We start from the raw sequence: 7,943 nt of genomic DNA, 5'->3' as shown, positions 1-7,943 counted from the left end.
GAGCCGAGCAACAAAGCATACTGCACGCCCTCCCGCTGCCCCAACACCCCTGCCCCTGCCGGCGCAGCGTCCCTGAGGGCTGCGGAGTCCTGCGATTGTGCAGGGTGAGGCGGCGCAGGCTCTGCCTGGGGAGCCAGGGGGATTTTTCCGGATCCACCATCATTTGCCCCCGGAGACCGGTCAGCGGGGTCCCCCTTGGACATTCCTCCATCACTCATCACCGAAATAGGCAAGCCAGCTCTGCTGCCACAGTCGAGGTCGGTCAGCAGGATAAATAACGAACACCAGGTTTTGTATAATTCTAACACTGCTGGGTCCCCAAAAGGGAGCTCGTGCCAGACAGCACAGCCAAGTTCCTGCCATAAGGCAAAGTCCAGGGCAGTCTCTCTGTCCATGGAAATCCATTTTAAGGTAGCCCAATCTAATAATTCCCGAACTGAATTTTCAGGAATGGAGGTGTGCAATATACTAAACACACCTTTCCAGACCATTACCACAGCGTCGGTTTGTGAGCCACTGTTCACCATTTCTCAGTCACGTTGGACCTCCAAGTCCCAGGGGGGAAGGAGAACAGCGTACCTCTAGAGAAATTCAGCTTGACTCTCAGCAGCAGGACATGTCAGAGAGTGCAGATCATGTCGGGCAGCACCAAATATTACCGCACCAAATATTACCGCCGGCCTGGGCCCTAGGGTATATCACTGTGTCCCACAGCTGTAGGGAGGAGGAGGAGAGAAGATCCAGCAGGCAGGAATTGTGCAGCAAGATTTATTCATTTAATTATTTTACAAACTCTTTTACAGACTTTTTTCTTCATAGTCTAATTGGACAAAGGATCAGCCACCCCTTGGGGGTGATTGGCTAAAATCCTAAAACATCCATTGTCAAAATATTTTTCTCCTGTACTATAAACAAGACTTTTCAAGGCTGCAGGTGTTTGGTTGTTTACATAACTCTGCTACCTCTTCTGTGAGAGCACAAAGTCTCTCACGGGCTTAGAAAATAGCAAGAAAATACTTGCTAGCAGCATTTTTGAATCTACAGTTATGTTTAAGGATCGGGGGAAAAACAAAGGGAAAAAATGTGACTACTGCTTAAAAAAAACACCACCACCCACCACTCCAAACTCAGCGAGTAACAGCTTATTGGTCTTGCCAGCAATTAAGGTACTTTGTAGTTGGCTTCCGAAATGCCTGAAACTTCTATTGCTCTGTTTAAAAAAAATTTGAACTAGGCACGTAATTATTTTAAGCAATTATACCTTTTATATTCCATCTCCCCTCTGCATTGTGCAAACCATAAATCTTCAAGTTCTACAAATGTGTTCAGTTCTCCCCTGCCAACAGTATGAGGGAAACAACCTCTTGTACAAAGGTATTTACCAAACACTTCATGCGTTTTGCAAAATATTCCACTCTTTGCTGAAATTGTTGATCCTTGTTGGACTTCCACCAATTATTTTTTCTCCTTTTTCTTTTAAAATTTCTTCTCCACTGCCAATTTCTGCGACCCTCAAAGAAGGTTCCCCAACATTCAGACAATCATAATTATTTTCCTTAAGTCAGCAGCAACACAGCATGACTTCTTCAGAATCAAGAGTAAAATTTTGCTGTATGAGAAAAAAAAGAGCTCTGAGACTTCAAAAAAGGGTTAAACCATAATGGAGATAGTTCTGGATCTGGTGATTACCCGGATTCTCCAGCCAGCCTCTTGGTGAGAGGGTTATCTGATTTGATTGTCTCAGTTTCCAAGTAGACTGCAAGGAGAGTCTGTGCTCACTGAGTGTGCTGCTAACTAAGCTTGTGCTTTATTTCTTGTAGCTCACGTGCCTTATTTATTTCATACCATTCAGGTGTTGCTCTGAGAACAGCTTCAGCAGTGTCCTTGTGAGGTTTTCCAGCTCCCTCATTGGCATGGTGTTTCTATTCTTGTTCTATTCTCCCTGTGAGAAAATATGATGATGTGATCTCTTCTGGAGGAAGGAGATGTGATGGCTCTGGTGCCCAAAGTGTCTGACTGAAGGAGCCTGATGAGTTGCCTTTCTGATTTCTCCCAGAACTTAGTGTTTTATAGCACCTCAGCCCAGGTCTTCTTCATCCCTGTTGCAAATAATAACTAAGTGCTCCAGCAAATCAGACCTCACCATAGGAACACTTTAAAATAATCCTATCTGGGAAAACCTTAATTTAAATGGTAGCCCAACATCACATGCCATTTTTATTTGTCAAATATATGTCAAATATATGTCAAAATTCCAATTATGTCTATTTTCTCTCCTTCTTTCTCTGTTTTTCTACCAGTTAGAGTGTCATATAGTAGCAATCACTTAATGATCACTCATGCCATGAGTGACCCTCGCAAGAGAGATAAACCACACAGAAGGCATAAAAGCTTTTATATCGAAATATTTCAGTCTTCAATCACTTCTGTCCTAAGACTCTCTTGCAGAAATTTATGCAGAGGTGCCCAGATGGTGTGTTAAGGCTGTTTTGTTTTGCAAATTTAACTGTGAGCTGCCCTTACCCTTTGAAATTTCAGCTGTTTCAAAGAGCACACCTTTAGTCCTTGTATCTGATTTATGTTTGCGGCTGCAGTTGCAGGCTCTGAGCAGTGCTCGCCCTCGCAAGGCGTTGCATGACATCCCATAGGATGTGTGTGTTTGGGCTGTTTGAATTAAGGCACGGCAGTTGTCCATACCTCTGGGCAGCACACAGTGGAAACAGCTCAGAATTATGTGGGATGAACAGCTCTGTTCCCTCCTGGCCAGAAAGAAAGCATCCTGGGGACGGACCATCACCTTGCTGATGAGTGACTGGCCACATGTTGGCTTCATTGACACATTTCAGAGGATGGGCGGTTTAATGAAGGCTGGGCTGGAGGGATCATTCATTCCGTGCCCTGAGGTTCACCACAAGCCTCTCAGAAACTGCAGCCCTCACTGCTCCAGCAGATGTGCTGGAGCCCTGTGCTGTGACTGGAGGTTTTTCAGCACTCTTTTCCCCCCAGCCTTTGCTTATTGTAAAGCACGCACCCGTCCTGCTGCCAAAACTTTTAATAAAAAATAGATTGGTGTCTGCAGTTTCCAGAGTCTTTCTCAACCTTCCAGCCAAAGTCAGAGTAACAAACCCAGAGAACATCTAAGCGTGTGCTCTGCAGATGATTGATTTCTGCTCTCGGATGTCTTAGAGCCAGTGGCTCCCACCATTATTTTTACAAGGTGTGCTGCAGGGGACTCCTGAAAGCCTCTTTCCTCCTAGATCCCAAAAAACATTTGGGATCACTTTTGCCTTTGAAGTGAGTAATTTCTCTGTAGAGAATTAGTTTGTTCTTTCTGCAGAAGGTACCTTGTCATTAAGTTTTGGATGAACTACTCTTTTTATTTCTGGATTTCAAAATTTGTGTTAGAAAGTACCATAAAAGAAAGACTTTCAGGAGGCTATCCTTGTGAAAAAATCTGCTCAAATATTTAAAAAACCCGCAAACCTTTTTTTATTGCTCTTTCTTCCACACAAGACAAGATCACTATCACGTTCAGCCATTATACTTAATATAGGTTAGGTAAGGGAAAAAGCCTCACCCCAAATCCTAAACCCACTAAGGTAACTGTCTTGGGGTGACTTTATGATGTGTATCCCATATTGCTGCCTATGCCCAGAAATTAATTTTTGTGCCTTTCTGTGCCTTTTAACTGAGCCTGAGAGGGGGAAGGAAAACTGAGCAAAACTTTTTCAAAGCAGTTTGCAGCTTGTTCAAGGTCACACAGAGATAGGGATTTTTTTTTTTTCAGCTGTGGCAGGGAAGCGAGGAAGCACCCGGCTGGCTGCTTTCCAGTCAGCTTTTGGCCAGTTTTTCAGCTTCTTTTTCTCCGGAGAGACTGGGAGTTGAATTTTTTTCCCTTCCCTGGAACTTCAGATTTTCTCTCTTTTCTACTGGACTGCTTCAATATCAGAACACATCGGGAGGACTTTCCACCAAGCGCAGAGGGCCTGGCCCTGGGCCAAGCCCCAGCTCCGAGGAGACCAAAGGGAGGACTCTAACACTTTCCCAGGTTCTTACTCCACAGCGAGAGATTTTTATTATTTAGCATTATTTTCCTTTTCCAATGTGTTTGTTAAATAAATAGCTTTTATCTCTTTCACTTTCCTTCGAGGAAAATTTATTTTTTCCTGAACCTGGTGGGGGAGGGGTGGTTTGTAACCTGCCTTCTCTCAGAGGATATATTTCTAAATTTGGCCAAACCGGCACAGTAACATATATTGAAGCTTAATGTTTAATTAGTTTAACAAATGTAAACTTTTCTGTGAATACCATAAAGATGGGGAATTAAGATAATCTAACTTTAAAACGCTATCCAGCTGCTTGTTATTGCTCCCCATCTGGGACTTGCAGCCTTCTCACTTGAGATGTTGGAATTTTGTGTGTAAACATTCCTCATTTGTTCAGTGCAGAATAAAATGTGTTAATTTATCAGGTTAATCACCTGTCGTTTAAGGCACTCTGTCTCACTTTTCAGTGAAATTCAGAGAGTGCATTCCCATCCCAGGGAGGAGGCTGACAGTGTGTGCAGCTGAGGGTGCTAATGTGGAGCTGGAGGTAAAGAGTTTATAAAGCTCAGGCCTTCATCACACATTTGTTCACCATGTCCTTGGTGTGACTGAGCTAAAGCCTGGACCAAACTGAAGCAAAGCTGATGTAAGGGCAAAAGAAGCATTTGGGCTTTTATAGCTTTAGTTTAGAGCAATGTATTTTCTTTGTATGAATGAGGTGCTTCCCATCTCCAGGAGCCTTATTTTCAGGTACTGTTTAATGCATGGTTTTTGTTAACCCTCCTAAGAAAATACGTTCAGGTGGGAAAGGAATGAAGAGATTCTCCAGTCTTTCTTTCTGCAGGACCCATCTGTACCCACGGGTTGCTGACATGCAGGGAGCATGTTTGTGGGAATCCTTCTTCATGGATTAGTAGGAAGTCATTGACATTGAGGGCAATTCTGGGAGAATGAATGATCTTGACTTCAGGAAGTTCTGAGCTTCTCCAGGTATTCCTTGCCCTAGCTCCACTATATTTCCTAATTCCTTTTATATTTGTTGTCAGTGACACAAGTATAATGTACAATATTTCCAGTATCTTAATGTGAAAAACTGGGACCCAAATTCTTCAGTTAAAGTAACTCAGATGTAACAATTCTAACTATTAGGCATCTTATTATATGCCTTCCCTCAAGCATTCAAGTTTGAAAGTGCAGTGCTAAATTTTCATCTATGTACTTAATCCTTCTTTTTGGAACTTGCCAACTGGAACAGCATAATGTTAACATTTTTAGAAAAAATGTTTACTAAATTGAGATTATTTTGATTTCTCTGCAAGGAGGAGCAAGAATAGAACAGATTTTGGGCTACTGGACTACTGCTCACCAGTTTGTAAGCATTCTGGGATTAATCCAGATTTAGTAAAGGTAGATGTTTTTACCATTTGTCTAGATGTGTTTGTGTCCATAAAAATTTAAGTGAGGCAACTTTTTAATTTGATGGTTTTATTTAACTTTTCAGGTTACTGTTCAATATAAAAGTTTACAGTCCTCTTTGGTACAATCCTATTTTCACTTTTATTTGTGTAAATTAGGAATAACTGGGTAAATTACTTCACAGCCTTGATGGTTGTACAGTTGTGTAACACAGCGTAGGATTGGGTTGACACTCCTGACTCTGCCATGAGTGAATGGTTCCATGTGGATAAAGTGGACACAGATTAGGATTGAGGAATATGCAATGTGAAGCTTGGAGACAAAACAACAAATGAAGATAATTGTATGGGAAAGCCAGAGGAACTCCCAAGCTTGTTTCAGTGACATAACCCTAACATTAAACTCATTGTCGTGGAACTAAGGTTAATAGAGTTATGCTAAAGATAGCAGCTGTTTGAACACCATAATAAGCTCTCAAGAATGGCAGTAAAATAGCCTTAGATCTGCCTGTTCAAACAGTTCAGAAATGGGCTGCCACAAAACACACAGCCAAGTCAGCTTCTTCTGTACCTTTATTTGTTTCCCATTCTTCTTTTATTGCAGTGTGAAGCCCTCCCTCTTTCAGACATAGCACCAAAGGCACTGCACCCCATCGACAGTCACTGGCAGCAATATTCACCCATCTGTTACCATCCAAACTGTTCCAAAATTCTCAGACTGGACATGCTGAGGCTCTGCTACTGGGTCATCTGGAAAAAATAAAGTAAATGGAATATACTTTCCTATCATCACTGTATGTCTTCCCCAGATGTTCTCCAGAGTGTTACTTCTGCAAAAGATCTGTGTAGGAGCACTTTCTCTGCATCAGTTCTGCAGTCCCTGACAGATGAGAACGGGATACTTTCAAACAATCTTTTTACAAACAATGCAGATTTTTCCCCATGTGTAGATCACTATTGCTTTTCAGAAAGGGTGCATGAGGCAAAGCGGTTTTGCACAGAGATGCTTATCCTCAGTTTTAAGTGTTCTTTCCGTAAATTGCTGCTTCATCCATAGCAATGCTCACCACTGAAAATTATTTTTTCTCCCAAAATATATTGGTAAGCTCTCAGAACCATGCATTTTCAAATCTAGCTCATCCTGTGCAAAAGCTTTTAATGTTATGTGATACTGAATGCTCATCGAAGGAGGAAAAAAATCTCCTTTGTATTGATATGAGGCAACAGAGACAGAGAGTTTTCCTTTAAACCAGTAAAATTGGCTTTTTCATCTTCCATCTTCCTGTGTTTAAGAAGCACAGAGTGGGATGTGTGTGAGGATTTTGCTCATGGAGTGAGTACAGAGACTTTTATAGCTCAGATATATAAGAATTGCCGAAGGACCTCTGTTTGTGCAGGTGAAATGTGGATGGTCTGTGGCCTCGAGAGGGACCCTTGACAGCTGCAGTGTGCAGGCACTCATTTTCACTGCTGTGCCTCTGGGGGTAATTCCTTTTGATCATAATCAGGAAAAGAGACATCTTCTAAGACAAAAAGGTAAGAGTTCCTGTCTGGGTTCTAAAGCACGTGAGAAGCAGCTTCAGCCTCAGGTGCCTCTGTCTCGATTGTCTTTCTTTTGCACTTTACATCAAAACCAAGTCTTTCTTATGTATTGTATTCTAAAACATTACAGACAATTTTAATACAAGTTAAAAGGTGATTCAGCCTCTTGTTTAAATAAATAAAACTCAGGATTTGGGCTTCTTTGGGACTTCTTCTGAAGGGATTGTAGTGTTTGAAGTGGAGACAGTTACTGTACATTTTATGCAAATACTTCACAAGTCTCTTGGATTCTGTTCCAGCACAATTAACAGTGGTTAGAATCACTGGCTTTGATTTCAGTGCAGTGAAGAAAGAGTATTAAATTCATACAGGTGGAAGTGGAATTTTCTCTTGGTGAAATACATGGTTTTATGCCAAATTACCTGTGGCGTTGTGATACTTTTGGACGTCTGGTGCGAGAGGAAAACCCGCTCGATGATTAACAGGGGATCACTCTGCACCTCGTCCCACTGAAATATCAGCCCGTGAAGGTGTGGCATTTCCCTAACGCAATAAATTGAAAAGGCAGACCTGGGACACAGCGGTGTGCCTGCTGGGATGACAGCCCTTCCTGAACCTTACAGATGGACTGTCTCACCTCCTCTGTTAGATGCCTAGGTGATATGAAGGTTGAACAGAGGAGCGAGATCTTCTGTCGTCGGCACTAGGAGCAGCCTCACCTAATTTATGGTCCCACAGAGCTGATGGAGTTCCTGCAAGGTCTTAGGGTGATCATTAATTTTGACTTGTTGGGGAACCACAGTCTGTTCATGGATTTTCAGTCCAAGGTATTTAAATGGAGAGGTTTTCTGGACCTTTTCAGCCTGGATTTCAAATCCATTTGCCTCTAAGGCCTCGATTACCTTCCCCAATATCCAGTCTAAATAGGATTGGTTAGGAG

General features: G+C 42.3%; 1 long non-coding RNA gene across 1 annotated transcript in view; it reads right to left on the bottom strand.

Annotated features, from left to right (window-relative positions):
* LOC108448815 overlaps window positions 1-7,943 on the bottom strand; it is a 16,852-nt gene that overhangs the window by 7,620 nt on the left and 1,289 nt on the right. The window contains exon 2 of the long non-coding RNA XR_001864841.1: window positions 1,298-1,304. This is a non-coding gene — a long non-coding RNA (uncharacterized LOC108448815). The remainder of the gene's footprint in view (window positions 1-1,297; window positions 1,305-7,943) is intronic.

This window comes from Corvus brachyrhynchos, unplaced genomic scaffold (assembly GCF_000691975.1).
Source record: "Corvus brachyrhynchos isolate BGI_N302 unplaced genomic scaffold, ASM69197v1 scaffold489, whole genome shotgun sequence".
NCBI classification, from domain to species: domain Eukaryota; kingdom Metazoa; phylum Chordata; class Aves; order Passeriformes; family Corvidae; genus Corvus; species Corvus brachyrhynchos.
This window is presented reverse-complemented; position numbering and strand designations above follow the sequence as displayed.